We start from the raw sequence: 18,653 nt of genomic DNA, 5'->3' as shown, positions 1-18,653 counted from the left end.
AGGAGTGAGGAGGTGTGAGACCCCCACGTCTGAAATTGGCCGCCATCGTCCTCTGTCATTGGATCTAGAGGAGGTACCGCAGAGATGGTCCTTGAACATGCGAAGCAAGAAAGTCTAACACAGATTCTTCACAGAATGCCACCCTAGAGTTCAGAGCTGGTCAAGTAGGCTATTTTGCTTCTGGGCCACTTACAATATCTTTTCTCCCAAATAACAAAGGGCTAAAATATTGGTTGAAAATGGGATTCCAGTTTTTCCTGGCTACGTTTTTACTGACCAGCCCCCGTGATCTCTGCCTTATTCTTTGTAGATTGAATTGAATTCCCGTGATGCTTTATAAATGCTTTCATAGATGAGGTGTAATTAAGAGGAAAGAAAAGGATAAGCTCAAGAAGAGTGTGAGAGAGCCTATTAATCCCCAAAAAATAAACTTTTGGGTGAAATCTTAGCAAGTGGTGCTGTTTTGAAAATGAGGAAGGAGAAAGGGCTTCCTTCAGTGTTTTCTTGGTCTAGAGACGTGGCTAAAAGTGGTTGCAAATTTTCATTAATGTTATATATTTGGCTCCTCAGGAAATGATACTTAAGATGAGTTGAACATTAAAGCTTTGCTGAGGATAGACACGAATGGCCTTTTGGTTTCATGGCGACCATGAATTTTGCTAATGATAGAGCCGAGGGTAATGCAGTAGTTCTCAGATGACTTGGAGACTAGCTGGTCTGATGCTTCTGGGGAAATCAAGATTGAGTTCTTATTTAATAGGAGTATCATTGAAGAAAAAAATGGAGATTTGAAAGCATGGGGGGGAGGTGAAGTTGAAATTTTGGGGAGGTGGGGGTGGGGCGGAGGGCACATCTTGAACATTTTTTGAATCTTACCATCTTACTGCTTGATCCCAGCACTCAGTCAGAAAATTGCCGTGTAATGCACCACTTGAGATGTTGAAGAAAACCTAGAGTAGAGGGTAAAAGCACTGAAAGTCTGCCTGTGTCATTTAGGTCTGAGGCACAAGGTATTTGTTTTGTTAGCCCACACCAATACCTGTGAATGAAAGGGTTTCAATACTGACCAAAATGCTTGGGATTGTTTTCTTAAAATAGATCTCGATGACGGGACTTGGTGGAGTTAGCAGGTTTTTTCTGTCACAATATTGTGCTTCCAGAAACCATTCCTTCACCTCAGAGCTGTGTCCAGATGGGAGGCTGGTATAAAGAGGGGGCCGTGTGGTCCCTGGCATTGACTGAATTCTTTCTAACCTTCCATCCTTCTTGAGTAAAAGTCTGTGAGGCAAGACTGCTGGATGGAGTCAGTGGGTTTGGAAGGGCTGCAGGTGGAACCCCCTCTCCCCAGTTGCCCCAGGGCGCGGCCCCGTTACTGCTCAGACCATTGACTGGGACGCAGATGTTCCTGCTGCAAAGGGTAGTTGAATGCTATAGACCACGTAGAGAGGGAATTGACTTGTTTATATTTAAAAAGTGACAAAACTCCGACATTTCCTAGCAGGACATGGTGCATGTTCTGCTGTGAGGTCCTTCAGTAGTCGGTTAGTCTTAAGAATACTTTGGGCAGTCAGCTTGGACATGGGTCGGTGCAACATGGTTGTTATTTTTTTCCTCCCTCCTGCTTTCCCCCCTCTCTCCTTGCCTCCCCCACTCCCTCCCAAACTCTCAGTTTTATAATTCTCTGATGATAAATTCCAGGAGTATCAGAAACATGCTGAATAGATCTATTAAAGGACATGTTCCCCCCTTTTCTTTTATAAAGGAGTATTTTAGAGGGAAGACACTAGCTTTATCAGAAGCATATAGTAGATCTGTTTCTAAAATGCTTTCACTCTTTTTTAAAAAAATTTATTCTTCAAGGTGAAGTTGCCACAAGTAATCTGTTACATATGAGTGAACAGGCTTGCAATTCAATTGGGTTTATCTCCTCTTGAAAACTCCTTAGTTTTTTGTGATAGAGCTATCTGTTTTTCAAATTGTGTGTATACATATACTTGGAACTGTGTGTGTATATTAATGCAATCTAGTCCGGGAAGCATTAGAATTGGTAAAAGCTTGGATTTAGTGCCTCCTGAGACTTGCAACAAAGAGAAGTTTTGTGCAGAAGCTCCATCTTTGCCAAACGTAGCCTTACTCCTGCTAAACTAATAATGGTTGGATTTGAATCTTAACACATGAGATAATAGTTTATTTTTTTATTATTATTATTATTATTATTATTATTGGTAATGCCTTTGGGTGTTGAAGTGATAGGGCCTCCCAACTAGCTGTTTTTAGGTTGTTTCTTTTTGGGAGACTACATCAAAAGGCAGTTGGGTTGCAAAACGGGAGAGGCAAAGTCCGTAGATGATCTTTGTCAGCCTTTTTGCAATAGATCAAGTTGTTAAAAAGGAGAAACTTAAAAATGTCTTTGTCCTTGTGGTTTCAGGAGTGATTACTGTTCTAAAGAGGACATTGGAGAAGGATCCATTAGGTCATGTAAGTATTGACGTAAGCAGATATCCATGTGGCTTAGCATAGACCCAGGATATTTGCCCTTGGGAGGGAGAAGTTCCAATAGTTGAGTCAGATGTTGGCATTTGGAAGAGTCTAAATACGGACCCCTAGTCCCAAAGGGCTGAGGGGTGCCTCTCCCAGTGCCATCCCAATCCTCAGGGGACATCTTCAGCTCTCTGGTGAAGGCCTGGTGGGGTTTAATCTTTTGGGACAATTGGGCAAGGATATTTTATCTGTCTAAAATTAGTAAAGTGACTGGAGCAGAAGGCCATTTATTGCTTTATTCAATCATGATCAAACACGACTTTATTTAGTATGATTCCCTTCCAAAGAATGGCTGATTCCTTCAGGGCAGCCCAACGGAAATCTCACACAGAGGATCATGAGGTGAATATAAGTAAGACCGACGAAGAGCGTGATTGCCAAAGACTGCACAGTCTCTGAACTGTGTATCAAGGAACTCAAGAAGTACATTTTCCTAAGTCCTCAGTTAAGGACGTATTTTTATGGAGGAAGAAATTTGCTAAGTACTTCTTTATTTGAATCATCTGAATAGTCCATAGTGCCTAAAGTCCCCGCCCAAGCTACCCTTGAGAGTTACCTTGGTAAATGAGTTGTTAACTTGGGAGCAGAGTATCCAGATTTCGCAGCCTGCTAGGATTTGGGTGTCAAGGGTATGAGGCTTACAGAATGAAACTTTAAACATTGCTAATTCCTGTTTCTTTTATGTATGTGGGTCTTTGAACAAACTTTGTCTCTAACAACATCACAGGAAAAAAAAAATACCCCAGGGGAAAAAAAAAAGCTACCCCAGCAACTCACAAACAGACAGATGTCTGATGTGAATAAAGGCCTTAAAGTTAGAGCCAGAAAATGATGTGACCGTGTGACTTGTATCAGCGGCTTCTCTCTAGCTGTCACCTTGAGAATTTGTCCTGCTGGGAGAGACCAGAGAAACAAGAAATGTCTCCTTCAGAACCTCAAAGGGAGTTTGAATTTCTGAGGACATGGGATTTTGTCTAAGATGGAACAGGCCTACTTAATCCATCCTTCTCCCTCCCCCACACCCCCATAGGGTACACACATCACTTAATTAGAATGGGACTTCATTTTGGGGACTACACAACTTAACAGTGTATCTTCAGGAGTCTGTTTTGGCAGTTAGTTCACTGTTGACAGATAGGGCAAGTTCACGCACTGCCCACTGAGATTTGCCAGGCATGGCAGCTGTGGGTAGCAGGCTGACCTCGAGGAGACCTGGATCTGGGTCTATGGTCCCTGATACCCAGCTGCCATGGCATATGCTATGGGAAGGATAAATCTGTGTCTTTCTGCCTTTCCTTGTGCTGCGATTTTTTAATTTAATTTTATTTTTTTTAGTGTCCGTATCTGCCCCCACCTCCTCCTCTCAGCTCTGCACTGTGTGGGGTTGACAGCCTTCACGGAGCAGACAGACGCGTTGGCATTTGTGGCACTCCTGGGCTATGTCTATCTGCCACCAAATATGTTGTCACCTTCCCTCTTGAGCATGCCATATCTAGCTGCCTTTGGAGGGGGCCTCTTGGCTCCTTTGAGAATAACTACGAAAGAGCAGCTGTCTGTCAGCCTCCTCCAGAGCCCTCGAATTGGGCTATTGTCAACCTGTTGTTGGAGGAGTTCCCAACACAGCAGACTTGGCTGTCATTGACATTTATAACTTGAAAGCCATATCACAGATGAGTTTGCGTTTCTGATAATCCCTTAAATAGCCTTCAGAGTCTGCAGCACGTGGCCTGCATACACTGGGGCAAGCCCCAGCAGTGTGGAAATAGTTGGGTCTTCCTGGAGGGAGAGGCAGCAGGTCACCATTCCGCCCACAGCATCTCCTTTTTGACTTAAGTAGGAGAAAGTTGCTCTGGCTTTGTGCTTAGGTTTCTGCGTGACCATGGGAGTCCTTTTAGGTCAGGAATATTGGCTTCTAAGAACTAATGACTCTTGAACTCTGATTACCACAGAGCCTGTGATCAGAGAGGAAAATTGATGTCAGAAAGGGTTTTTTTGAAGGGGTGGGTAGATCCCATACCTGTTTTTGTTTTGTTTTGTTTTGTTTTTTGGTGCCGTAATACTTCAAAGAACCAGATTCTAACTTTGATTTCTTGAGACATGACCAGAAGAGAAAGATGCAGTGTTGGTGGTGAAAATAAAACCAGAGCCACACCAGTAGATCTCGTGAATACATATTGCCAGAGAAGGTGCAGAGTAGAATCAAAATGGCTTTTACTTACTGTGGGTCTGTTTAGATTGTAAATTCCTTGAGGGCTAGGACTGGCCTTCCTAGTCTTCATACCGCCAGTGGCTAGCACAGAACGTGGCCCGTGGCCTCACAGTAAGCTGAGTAAATGAGTATAAAGAGGGAAAGATTTGAGGTAAAGACATTGTGTGTGTGTGTGTGTGTTTATCCCAGTAGTACAGACATTGAAATATGTTAATCATGAAATCCAGATTATGGGATTTAAAGTTAATGATGTTTTCCTGTTGGCGTCAGAGATGAGTCATCTTAGAAGAGGCAGGGGCTTTGATGGCAGTGAGATGCGATTAAAATGAAACACCTTCACTGCCTGGGCTTAGATTTCCTTCTGTGGTTCCCAGGACGTTTGTCATGTCTTAGGAAATGTCAGCGCCTGAACTTGGCTGCGTGCTGCGCAGCTGAGTCCCATGCGTTGTCTGCTAGCTCGCCTGGAATGGGGCAGGAACCAGCTTTTAAACTAGCATAATAGGGGCAGCAGGCTTTGGGAAGATGGTTAACATAGCAATGTGTGTCACCTTCCTGGCCCTTTGCCTGTGGTGCACATGGGCTTCTCGTTCCTCTTTCTCTGAACTGACAGGTGCCCGGGAGCCTGGAGGATTGCCTGCGGGAGAGCCACTGCCCGGTACCAATGAACAGGCATGGCAGACAAAAACCTACTTCCCTCCTGGGCCGAGGGAAGGGGGTGGTAGGGCCATGGGGACAGAGGTCAGAGCTGTGGGCAGCCATGTGTCTTGTCACCATGCCACTCATAGAGGAGCAGAGCGGTTGTCTTCGCAAGGTATGTCTGGCTTTGGCCGGATTTAATCAGAATCCCCGGTTTGTAGTAAGAGGTTTCCAAACAACAGCATGTATATTTTCTCTGATTTTATTTGAAAAAAATGAAATGGTGAAATATTTCAGGTATGTAGAGAAGTGCAGAGACTTGACTAAAACACTCGCTCATGTTACCCTCCCCCCGCCCTTCCTCCATATCTCAGGGGTCCCTTTTCTGATGCCACTAATGACAGATGTCTTATCAACTGTGAAAGATGTTTGTTTTACAGTGGATTTACTGTACTTCTGTCCCTGGAACTTCTTATTTTATTTTTTATTTTTTTTAAGATTATTTATTTATTTATTTGACAGAGATCACAAGTAGGCAGAGAGGCAGGCAGAGAGAGAGGAGGAAGCAGGCTCCCCGCCACGCAGAGAGCCCAATGTGGGGCTCGATCCCAGGACCCTGGGATCATGACCTGAGTCAAAGGCAGAGGCTTTAACCCGTTGAGCCACCCAGGAGCCCCCCTGGAACTTTTTAAACATGGGGTCTGCCTGGAACCTAGACCCACACAGAGCCCCAGTGCACCCACACTCTGAGGATGGTTGGTGCTCTTTGGATCTCCCCTTACCTGTGGTTTCCTTTGCTCATTCTGTCGTTCTGTCCTGGCCATCCTTGCCATCAATCTGTTTTTCTCTCCATTCAGTTTCAAGGAGATGCATATATACTTATTTTACTTTATTTTAAGGATTTTATTTACCTGTGAGAGAGAGATAAAACATGTGAGTGGGAGGGGGGCAGAGGGAGAAGCAGACACCCCGCTGAGCAGGGAGCCTGATGTGGGCCTCCATCCCAGGACCCCGAGATCATGACCTGAGCTGAAGGCAGCTGCTTGAACAACTGAACCACCCAGATGCCCCGAGATGCATACATGTTTAAATCCCTCTCTGCAGTCAGTTCAGGACTCCCTGTAATGGGCAGTTCCGCTGGTACTGCTTGGCACAGCTAATGCTGTCTCCACATCCAGGGCCCTTCCCGTGACGAAGGCAGCAGACTTGGTGCCGCACACAGAGCACTCATTCTGATAAGAACTTCTCATTTCTCCTGAAGCTGGTGTGTGATCTCTCTGCAAACATCCACCTCCGTGTAGGAGGGAGGCCAAGGCCATTTTATTTTGCCTCTCAGGCCTAGAGTGATGGATGGACAGCATCTGTCGGGCAGGCTGAGGCTCTCGTTTGGGTTAATTAACATGGGTAAGGCCCACTGACAGGTTTCCAGTCATTTATTCTCTTACCGTGACCATTTTCTGGGGCTGGAGTCCTGCGTTATTTTAGCTATGTTGATGGATGATTGGCCACTTAACTCTTCATTTCGATCTGAGCCTCACGGTGGCTTAAAAGAATCCGCAGAGGCAGCTCACGTATCAGGAAGGCTGCTGGGGAGTTTGCCACCCTGTAGCTAATAAGATACTGCCTTGAAGCTGGGGCGGGGCTGGGGTGGGGTGAGGGAGTTGCCTCACCAGGAGGATGGAGGAGAACCCAGGAGAGGCAGGAAGGATTGGGGAAGGCAGTACAGGAACCTTGGGAATTTGGCTGAAGAGTGTGGGGATTCTGGGTGATTGGAGGAACAGAATGGTTTTTAAAACTTCTAAACCATCCTGGGTTGACACGATACAAATAAATGACCAGGAAGTGAAATTAAAAAAATAAATAAATAAATGACTCTGCCTACTTGTGATCTGTCTGTCAAATAAATAAAAACAACCACCAAGGTGGTCAAGAATACAAAGCTTTAGTTATGCTAGTGGATTCAAAGACAGAAAATTACCCTGTCACATTAGCATAAAAGTTTCCAAAATGTTTACCATGAGGTTGAGTACTTACTCTCCATAGAGGAAACACTTTGTGGTCTGGCCCCTCTCTCTGGACCATCCTCCCCCTCCATCTGGAGTAACACTTACTTAGGATTTGTGGGTCTTTTCTTGGTGCTTTTTTCTTTTTTTTTTTAAGATTTATTTATTTGAGAGAGTGGGGGGAGGGGCAGAGGGAGAGGTAGACTCTCCGGGCAGACTCCCCATTGAGCACAGAGCCCAACATAGGGCTCAGTCCTACCGCCACAAGATCATGACCTGAGCCAAAATCAAGAGTCAGACGCCCAACTGATTGAGCCACCCAGGCACCTGAGCTCTGTGCCTCTTATTCTGTGAGGCCCACGCTGACCTCTCTGCATCTTGTTTTTTTATGCTATGAAGTAAAAGTTGGTTGGCGCAGCACTGTTCTCCCTCCCAGGAAATGAGGGACCAGGAACAGGTGCTTGTTCCTGAGGGTCCTACCCAAATGGGTTTCCTTTCAGAGATCTTTCTAGAAGGACATGCTGGGGATTATTTCATATAGCCCCCAGGCCTCCTTAAATAAATATCTGACTGGCTCCTTCAAAAGCTGTGTGTCCTGCGTTGATGACCTTCTGTAACGAGCGGATCTCTCTGCATGTGTGTGTGGGTCTGTGTGTGCAGGCAGGTAGCACCCAGCGTTTTCTCTAGTTGATAGTTTTAGCCGGGTAGGGGTGGTGTAAGGTAACGATTCCTTTCATGAAGTCCTTTACTGAGCGAGGCCATCTAGGCCCTCCCCAGTTGACCCTGTGGTGGTGTCCATGGTAGCCTGTGGAATGGGGGAACCAGGTATAGGATCCCGCCTGGAGGAGGTTTTAGCCAGGCCGGCGGTGGATAGTCCCTTGCCATTCGTATTCCGTCGTTTCAGACTCCCATCACCTGGCCGCATCTCTCCAGAAAATGCAGTCTAGTCATGTGTCCCAGGGGGTAGACAGTGTGGGTTCAGTGAGCCACGAGCATTGTCCATAGCTTCCCCAACTCCTGATTTTCTCATTCACTTACCAGAGTCGTTGCACTATTGCATTCTTTTATCCACATGAACTCTTTTATTCCTCTTTTATGCCTGCTTGTGATGATGGCCAGGCATTACATTTTCATGCACTGGGCTGAGAAACAATGGAAAGAAAAGAGAATGGAGGTTCCCTCAGTTCATGGATAGTGATTACGCAGGCTGCTGTCAGCAGCTGGGAATGGCCAGTGTTGACTACAAGGGAATATTGGCTATGCGCCATAGGCCGCATTTGGAGGTTTTTAAATCCAGGTATTTATGAGTTGAGAGTAATGCTTAGTCTTTAGAAAGTAAGTAGCACTTAAGCAGAAGGAAGCCATGGGTGCAGGGGCAGCCAGTGGGCCATGTGGAAAGGTGGCCAAGGTAATATAATTTGATAAAAAGCAGGAGTAGCTCTAATATTTTTATATGTGCACTTTTTTTCCCCCTGCAGCAGTGAATTTAAAAACACACAAAGTCCCGCAAACGCCTTTATTTGCTTTCAATTCAGGGAAGCCAGTGAGTCTGAATAAGAGAGGAGAGGTGGTGGGAGGGAACGGGTGAGTGTGCGTCAGGGAGGGTCTTGGCAGAGTCGCAGGGCACAGCATCCTTCTGGAACCTGTGTGTACTAGAGTGACCAGGAGAGCTGGACCAGGCCTTTGTCAGAGAACCTACTATAGAGGAGTGAGCATGTAGGGGTTGGAGGAGGGGAGCTACCAAGAAGAATATATGTCCACCCAGAGATCTGCAGCCATGGGAAGATGTTCCCCCCGCCTCAAGGCTACAGCAGGGTCGGGGTTGGTGGTGGTATCACAAAGCTCATGGGGGCCCCTCTGGGAAGAGCTGTGTCTGTGGAGAAGATCAGGTGGTCAGAGACTGTCTTCCTCCTTGTTCCCGCCCTCCCAGCTTCTGCTGACATGTCCCCGAGGCCTACCCTACCCGAAACCAGATGGCAAGGGGGGTTGGGAGATGTGATTTCCTATGATATGTCACAAAAAAGGGCAGGGCATGCAGAGAATGCATTTGAGAACGGAAAGGTAGATAGTTGGCCCAGGGAGTATAACCTCTCGGTGGAAAGGAAGGAGAATGAATAAAGCAAGAGATCACATTAGGAAAGAGATGTTAAGAGTTTTGGTTTCTTGCCTCCTTGCCATATTTTCTCCTGTTTCTCTGTCACCACCTGTGTTCCTTTTCATCATTTTGTTAAATGCTTTTTGCACCACGTGATATTTTCTGGACCTGCTGGATTCTACCGTAACAGCTAACCTCCCTGAATGCTCACCGCATGCCATGATGGCCGAGTTCTCAGGGCTTGATCTGTCTCCCTTCACTGAATTTTCCGAGCAGCTCTGTGAGGCAGGCACAGTCAGTTCTCATTATGTGAAGGTTCTATATTTGCGTCTCAGGCTACATGTTAAAATGTATGTTTTTGCGGCCATTCACAGACGTATGCAGAGTGCAGGGGAATGCACGTGGCAGGATGTGCACATTCCCAGCCAAGGTCCAACAAGGCAGCTCTCTGCCTTCCTGTTTCTCACACTGTAGATGAGTGCTTTCCTTGTGGTCTAATGAGCGCCCCCTTTCTGGGGCCTTTTTGAGCTTCCCTCTTGTGATTTTTATGGTTTAAAATGGCCCCTAAGCATAGTGTTAGAGTGCTTCTTGGCGTTCAGAAGTGCAGGAAGGCAGAGAGGTGCCTGGTGGAGAATATGCGTGTGTTAGGGAAGGTCTTCAAGCATGAGTTAGACTACCACTGCATAGGAATTGAAGGTTAACGAGTCAACCATCTATATTAAAGAAGATGTCTTAAAACAGAAATACCTAACACATGATTAGGAATTGATCGGTTGACAGAAGTGTTGTGACCAGAGGCTCACAGGAACCTATCCCTCTGTTTCCCTTGGGAACACTGGTTCAGCTTTCCTGAATTTGGTGTTCACAGTGACTTTATAGAACATAACTATGGCAAATAAAGACCCTCAACTGTACTACTGTTACCCCCAGTTTGTAGATAGACTGAGGTGTGTAGAAGTGAAGAAAGTTGCCCAGGTGTCGCCTCATAGGATCGGAACCCAGACAGCCCTCCCCATCACTCTTAGGTCTGGATACTGTCACCCTTTTTGAACCTGCTGTCGATGCTGGTGAAACCAATGCCAGGGCCATTTTCAGTGATTAAACTCCTATTGGCAAAGCCAAGGGTTACCTCTGGTGGGGGATCGTGATATGTATAAGCCCACAATAAAGGCAATAACATTTGATGTCTGCATAAGAACTTGTGCATATTTCATATGAGTTCATTCTCGGAAGCACTGTGAAGTGCATCACCCCTCCATTCCATAAATAAAACCTGGTATGCGGAAGGCTGTGATTTGGTCAGGGGCCCGAGGTGGGACAGAGTGGTAGGACAGAAACCCAGGCTTCCTGGTTTTAGATCCCTCGTTCTTCGTGCAGTATCAAGCAGGGCTCTTCGCGAGGCCCTGGGGATGGGATGCTTGCCTTGCCATGGAGACTCAGCTTTGCCACTTTGATTCTGCTTTGTTCCAGAGAAATCACGGAAAGTTAGAATGGTGCGTAAAATAGGTGATTCTGAGGAGGGACCAGGAAGACTTTCTTTAAAATGACCGCTTGTTTCCATGTCTATAGAAAGTCTTTCCTGGCCATGATGATCTTTCTGAAAAGATGGTTTTGTTTTGTTTTGTTTTGTTTTCTGTTCATTAGGGACATATGTGAAAATAAAATATGAAGGAAAAGTAATTTGAGGGTTCTGCTGGCATTTCCTTGGTGGTATACTCTTGTCTAAACGTTGTTCTTGGCTTGTCTCTTTAGTTTTCTTCATGTATTTAAAGTAGATGTACTCGTTAAAGAGTTAAAAGGAGAGGGGCACCTTGGTGGCTCAGTCAGTTCAGTGTTTGCCTTCAGCTAAGGTCGTGATCCCAGGGTCCTGGGATCGATCCCCATCTCCAACTCCCTGCTCATTGGGGAGCCTGCTTCTGCCTCTCCCCTGCTTGTGCTCTCTCTCTGTCAAGTGAATAAATTAAATCTTTAAAAAAAAAGTTAAAAGGATGTTAAAACAAACAAGACAAAATGATCCTTCCCTAGGGCGAGCACTGTGCCTGATTCTTGTGTACTTTCCCAAAGGTGTTCTAACCTCCACCCTGGTGATTTTCAGCTGGTGGTGAGCCAGGGACATTGGCACGTATCCGGGGAAAGCTGGGGGAATGTTACTGGCCCTGTGGTGGGTAGGGCCCCGGGTGCTGGTAAATGCCATGCAATGCATAGGACAGCCCCACAGCATAGTATTGGCCCCATAGTCAATAGTGCGGAAGTGCCATCACCCTTCCCCACCCTCACTGTAAACTGTAAAGGCTCTCTTAACATGGGAGATACAAATGCTTTTGTGTTTGAACTTCAGTGTTTATTTTGTGTCTTCAGAATGCTTTTGTTTGCCTGATTTCCAAGCGCAGACTGGGCGGCAGCTGCTGCTCACAGGTGGGGCAGTGGGCGTGGTCCTCTCCAGGTGCAGCTGCAGGTCTATAACAGCTCTAGAGACCCAAAGCAAGGAAACTCACTTCAGTAAGTCTGGTCTGCTTTTTTGTTGTCACAATGTGTGGGCAGTTCTAAACAAAGCCAATGATAGAGTACTTCCTGGGAAAATCTCTTGTTGGTTTAAGTTCTAAGTAATTGCTGCTGTGAATAATGCTATATGACTAAGTTAATAGATATATATCCACACTTAAGGTTAGTACACACTTGTCCCTACCATTTAATAAACATTGTATTCTACATGGAAATTAATTTAGAGAATTTCCCACCTGCCATTGATCCTGACGCACATGGACTAAGCTACACAGGTGGAGAGTCAGGTTCCTAACAGGATTCAGGATTGTTGGTGTTTACTCTGGAGGCGTTTCACGCCTCCATCCCCTGTGATACAACCTATTCCTGTGTTTCCGCGGAGCTTGACAATAAACCATAGTGCAGTTGGGGATGAGAAAATGGAACTGGACGCTCTTCAATGCTGTCACTCTATGTGACCATTTTGGAACTTTAATGTGCAATTAAAATTTAAAACCATGAGACTGAGAACTCCTAAGTGTAATGTTGTTTGGTAAGTGTATATTTTACTTTGTAGAAGAAATATTTTACTGAATTTTAGAAGTCACTTTAAAAACTGACTTTTTTTTTTTTTTTTTTTTTTTTTTTTTAAGGGTTGTTGGGGCACTTGGGTGGCTTAGTTGGTTAAGCATCCAATTCTTGATTTCGACTCAGGTCATGGTCTCAGGGTCGTGAAAGTCTGCTTAAGATTCTGTTTCTCCCTTTTCTTTTCCTCTGCCTCTTCCCTCTGCTGCATGTGCTCATTCTCTCTCTTAAAAAGTGGTTTAAAAGCTAAAGAATGCATTTGCCATGATGTGGTTGGAACTAGAGGGTATTATGCTTAGCGAAATAAGTCAGTCGGAGAAAGACAATTATCATATGATCTCCCTGATAAGAGGAAGTGGAGATGCAACGTGGGTAGTTTGGGGGGTAGGAAAAGAATAAATGAAACAAGATGGGATCGGGAGGGAGACAAACCATAAGAGACTCTTAATCTCACAAAACAAACTGAGGATTGCTGGGCTGGAAGAGGGTGGTGGGGTTATGGACATTGGGGAGGGTATGTGCTATGGTAAGTGCTGTGAAGTATGTAAACCTGGTGATTCACAGACCTGTACTTCTGGGGCTAATAATACATTATATGTTAATAAAAAAAAATAAAGAATGACTCAAGAATATGGTAACAATTATTGCGTACACATTATTGGAACCAATTTACTTGTATGGAAGAGAGACTTAAATAGTGATCTGTCCTGAGTGTCCCCTATGGTAGGTACTCTACTATTAGGATGGTTGAGATCTTCAGGAAAAATGAATGAAAGGGAATGAAAGTGGACCTAAAGAAGCATGTAGTTGTTTCTGTCGTTCTGGTTTCTGTCCATTCAAAATCAGTGCTCTTTGAAATGCCACACAGGATTGAACTTCTGACCTATCAGGGTCTTTGCAAAAGTAGACAAATCTTACCCTACACCCTGATGTTTTAAAACTTGGTTGATTTATACAAAAAGAGCAGTGTGCACGTTGCTAGTGTACAGCTTGATGACTTGTTGCAGCCAAATATGGCATTGTCAAGGTACTCCGATACAAAACAAAATGTGAGCAATAACCAGAAACCCCCTGTACCTCTTTTCCAGCTGAGGTTTCCATTCACCCCCATCTCCAGCATCACCACTGGCCTGACTTCTAACAGCACAGATCAGTTGTGCTGTTTGGGGATGTTACATAAATGGAGTTCATTATACGGTACATACAGAGAAGACTAATTTTAACCCGTCTGTCTTGATTTTGATGGTGACTGGAGACATTTGAAACATTCCAAAATGTGGCACTTAAACATCTTGGTAACTTTGAATGGTAGATTAACAAAAATTTCCAGTCTAGTTCATGGGTGGCTTCACTTACATTGGCCTTCAGGGTGGTAACATTTAATGTGCTCCCTTTGGTAATGAAGAACACAACAAACTTAATTATGATGTCACTTGCTGGGCTTTAGAATTTTAGGTGGAAGGCAACCAATTGTATGGACATTAAATTACAATTTGTGTATTGAAGTAATCCAGTTCATCTGAAGCTAGAGTAGCTTATAGGCTTAGAGTGTGGTCACTAAGTTGAATACACTGTACAGAAGCTTCTAATTGGATTTAGATTGGGAACCATAACATGGCAATGCCATTTTATGGCATCAATGTATTCATGCTGCCATTTTCTGAGTAGTAAGCATATCTGGTCCAGAGACAGAATGGATAGGATGTTTAATCTTTGAAGTTTGGATCACAAGGGTCTGAAGTTGCCCTTCACGTAGTGGGAGAAAGTTCAGTACTTAGTTTGAAGGCCCTTGGGAATGTTGAACTGCTAAATTAACATAAAAGTACTATTTAGAAAAAATAGCCCTCTCTTCAACCATCATCTGCAGTGAGAATATGTATTCGCACTCATTTCTGGATCTGTCAGTGGCTGGCTCATTCACCACAAGCTGTGGCGGCCAATTCAGAAGGCTGGTGTGGCTCCTTGTGAGGTGCTGTGTGGCGGCCGGCCACCCAAGACATGGAAAGTGTTTGCCACGCAGCTTCTCTTAGTCCCAGCAGAGATGAAAACGAACAGTTCTCGCAATATCGGGAAGTCAGGGATGTTTGTCTTAGGGAAGCTTCTTTTTGCTCACTTAATTTTTTGGTCTATAAAAAACGTCCTCTTCTTTCTTCCCTCCTGAGTGGTTTCTAGCCATCTTCTCAAATTAAAACAGGAAAGAATCCTGTATGCCTTGTTATTTGAAAGCTGTCTGGGTTTTGTTTATTTGTTTTTGCATTTTCAATCCTTGATGCAAGAGAGGCAGCGCTTGCAAATAAAAGCCAGTTCAGGAAGTTAATCTGACATGGGAATTGGATCATGTCACTCCTGGGCTTGAGGCTTTCCAAAGTCATTCTTCAGCTACAAGGAGGGCTTCGGTCCTGCTATGGCATTCAAGATCCCTGGTCACCTTGTCTTGCTGCCCAAGACTGGACTTGGCAGGCCCTGCCTCCCCTTGCATCCCATGCCTGCAGGGAAATTGTACCCTCCAGTATGACCACTCACTGGAGCCCTTCTCCCTGTTGGGGATGCCTTGTTCTGCCATCCTCATTTTACTTTTAAGGTTCCTTCCATGGCTTTCTTTTTTCAAAAAAGCCTTCATTGATCCTACTGGCTAGGGTAAGAGGCATTTTTTCTGTGTTCTTGATATACCCCGTGTATATCCCATCCTCTTTGGCACACATTTGTATGCTGATATGTGCCCAGCACCCAGGACTGTAGTGCACATGGCAGGTGCTCAAGAGATCACTTGTGGAGCTCACATATGGATTACACTCTTATGTTCACATGATGTGTCCACGTGTCCATCTCCCCACAATGGTTTGAGAGACGGAATTGGACCTATTCATCGCCACATGCTACGTGTGTGACAGAGGTACCCAGAAATGTTTGAGTGGAGGGCAAGGCCAGGCTCTGTGCAGAGAGCATTGTAGAGGCCAGGCACAGTTTTCCTTGTATTACAGTCATTCGTGTTAACTCCTGAGTGTGTGGGCATACCTCATCCTGTGGCTTTGTGATCAGGTGCACGGGATCCCAGAATGCTGTGGGGTAGGAAAGATGCTCTCATACTCTCCACCCCATCCTCACCCCCTTGTTTGCCAAATGGGAATGCCTCTGTGTATGGGAAAGTGTTGATGAAAGTGTTCGCCTCCCAGACAAGATGCCTGACAGTGATGACGTTGATTCACTTGCTGATTGCCAAATTGCCAATGCAGGAAAATGCCAGTAAAAAAGAAAAAATAAAAAAAAAAGGGGAGTGGTGGAGGGATGGGGGGAGGAAAAAGGTGATGTAAAGGCAATATTAATTATCATCCTTTAGAAGAAATACTTATCATTTTTAACATAATTACTGTGCAGCCCAATGAAGGCTGTGTGTGTGGCATGTCTTATTTCATTTCTTTTTTTTTTTTTAAGATTTATTTATTTACCAGAGAGATTGAGAGAGAGAGAAAGCATGTGTGCACAAGCAGGGGGGAACAGCAGGCAGAGGGAGAAGCAGGCTCCCCCCTGATTAGCGAGCCTGATGTGGGACTCAATCCCCGGACCCCGGGATCATGAGCTGAGCCAAAGGCAGACACTTAACTGACTGAGCCACCCAGGCATCCCTTATTTCATTTCTCTATTAATTTTATTTGGGCCCTTAGATCATTATAGAGGTGACTTTTCATTCCCAGAAAAAGCCCTTAAGTGATGGGATAGAGTTTTCCTATATTGGAGTCTCACTTTCCCTAACCTGCTCAGATATGTGGTCATCACTTAATTGCCATTGAGTGCCAGTGGGTATTGAAATGAATAAGGAAAAAACAAGTTCTGCAGGAAAACAGAGAGATGGGACTTTAATATTTTCTGTATTCTCCTGAGATGCAGAGGCCTGTGCCCACATGTGCCCTGTCCTGTCAGTTGGGTTGTTCCTGGTTCAGAAGAGGAGGTTCCCTGTTGGAGGATTTTCTCTGGGGTCCTGGGAGCTCAGAATGATAGGGGCTCTGCTGCCCTCACAAGTTTGAGGGCCCCTGGCCAACCCAACATTACAACCCAACGTCAAAATGACATTCGTTTTCCCAGGCCTGAAGTTGGAAGGCTCTCTTAGTCCCTGTGAGCCTGTCGTCTGCGTTACTACCGCTATCCAGGGAAAATCTGGCTTTGACCACAGTGAAAGAAAGTATTGAAGGCAGCCTTAAGGGTGAGATTTCAGGCAAAGATGAGGTTCTTCTCTCCCTCCCTCTCCCTCTTCAATCTGTGATGAGATTCCCACTTTCCACTCAGACCCGGGTTCCACTAAGGGGCCAAGTCCACCTGTGCTGGACCAGAACACCTCTCAGTTACTGGTTCCTCACACTAAGATGTCAGGATGGACACATATTTTCCCCCAACAGTGGTTTTAAAGTACAAGCATTGAGATTTCTAAGTGGTGGGCTGAAAGATGGCCAGTCTCCTCTGTCTCCTCCACTAAACTTCAGCAAGCACCTTGACTTAGGGCCTATTGGGGCTCATTGTGTTCCCAGGGCCCAGCCCACAGTCACCACATCAGAGGAGCTCAGTGAGTGGGAGCTGAGTCTGTGCATGAAAGGTGGACACTGGAGACATTTTCTGCCTCCTTGGAAATTCTGTCTACGCGTTGACTTGAGGAAAGGATTTGAAGTGGCAACTCCTTACTTTACAGTATGGGTGAATTTCTCAACCAAGAAGCTCTTTGGGGTCTTTTTGTGTAAATGTTGCATTGTCAAATAGTTCTAGAGGGCGTCCTTGTCCTCTTAAAATTGGAATCACAGGTAAATTGGAACAGCTAACACTGTGGAAGGGGAGATGCTGCCTTCTTAGCTTGCAGCCAGCAGGAACTGATGCGAGAGTGGGTTGTCCCTGGACAGCTGGTGTAGACAGCTTAGAGGCACAGGATTGTAGATGATGAGTTGGATGGCTTCATCAAAGTCATTCATTTCTTCAATTGATGTGTATCTGTTGAGCTCCTCCTTTGTACCTGGCTCTATTCTAGGCACTGGGGATACAGAGGTGGACAAAGACAGAGGAAGTAGAGAAACGGGTGAATCATAGGTCAGGTGGAGATGTGGGAGAAGAAAAATCACATGGGCCAAGGGGCAGAAGGCACATGCTGGCTGCTAGGTTAGACGCGCTGGCCCCCAAGGCTGCTTCAGGGAGTGATGGTTGTGTACCTAGCTGCTTGACAAAGTCGAGGTGGTGTATGGAATGAAAAGAGCTCCAGGGGGAACCCATGGCACCTAGAGGTGCTGGAGGTGGGGACAGACTGGACCTATCATGAGGGGGTGTGTGTAGAGTGGAGCGAACAAGGTGCTAAGTGGAGAGGTGGGTAGTGCTGGAACATGCAAAGCCTCAGAACCTTTTTGGCCAGGGTACACGGTGTGAGTTTCATTCTGACTCTGATGTATGTGTTCAGAGTTTTGAGTCTGGGAGTGGGGGGCAGACAAGTGACCCAGTCTCATTTGTATTTATACAGGTCATTTGGCTTGTGTGTGGAACTGACTGTAAGGGACAAATAAGGGTTAAAGTGTGGAAATCAGGTAGGGATGACAGGTGTCGGACCTTAGTCACCCAACCCCTTGTCACCCTCTCCTTCCCCTCCGAAAGATCGGCCCCCCTCTGTCTCCATCTCCTGCTACCTTTCCCAGGATTGATTTTATTCTAGCCATACACATCATCTTGGACTTCCCCTACATCTGCACTCATGCTGTTTTTTAAGATGTCACTGATCATTGCCTGGAATTAGACACACATATGCATGTACACCTTCGTGCCCATGCTCACGCGTGGCTGCTTTGTCTCTCCTGCTGGTGTGTAAGCACAAGGTGGGCAGGTATGTACCCTTTGTCATCGTTACTACGGGGACCTAGTGCCTAAGTGCTTCCCAGCATGTAGTAGGGGCTCAAAATACTAAAGGAGTGCGTCAGGTGGAGGGATGACCAGCTGTTATCCTTACTATGTAATTTCCACTGGGAAAATGACCACCATGACTGCCTGAGGGTCAAACTGCAATGCTGAAGATGCGGAGAACATCAGGCTGTAATACCAACTTAATAAAAAAATGAAGCATGCTTAAGAATTTAAGTAATAG

The 18,653-nt window shown here is 45.5% G+C and overlaps 1 protein-coding gene across 2 annotated transcripts in view; it reads left to right on the top strand.

Annotated features, from left to right (window-relative positions):
• MGAT5 (alpha-1,6-mannosylglycoprotein 6-beta-N-acetylglucosaminyltransferase) overlaps positions 1–18,653 on the top strand; it is a 340,000-nt gene that overhangs the window by 42,413 nt on the left and 278,934 nt on the right. Inside the window, exon 2 of one of the 2 annotated variants that reach the window (XM_032856182.1) lies at positions 2,429–2,478. The exons of the other annotated variant lie outside the window; for it this stretch is intronic. The gene's annotated coding sequence lies outside the window, so the exon portion shown is untranslated. The remainder of the gene's footprint in view (positions 1–2,428; positions 2,479–18,653) is intronic. 2 annotated transcript variants of the gene reach the window in all.

This window comes from Lontra canadensis, unplaced genomic scaffold (assembly GCF_010015895.1).
Source record: "Lontra canadensis isolate GAN:19392208 unplaced genomic scaffold, GSC_riverotter_1.0 scaffold11, whole genome shotgun sequence".
Lineage (NCBI taxonomy): Eukaryota > Metazoa > Chordata > Mammalia > Carnivora > Mustelidae > Lontra > Lontra canadensis.
The sequence above is the reverse complement of the archived record's forward strand: the minus strand, read 5'-3'. Positions and strand labels throughout refer to the sequence as shown.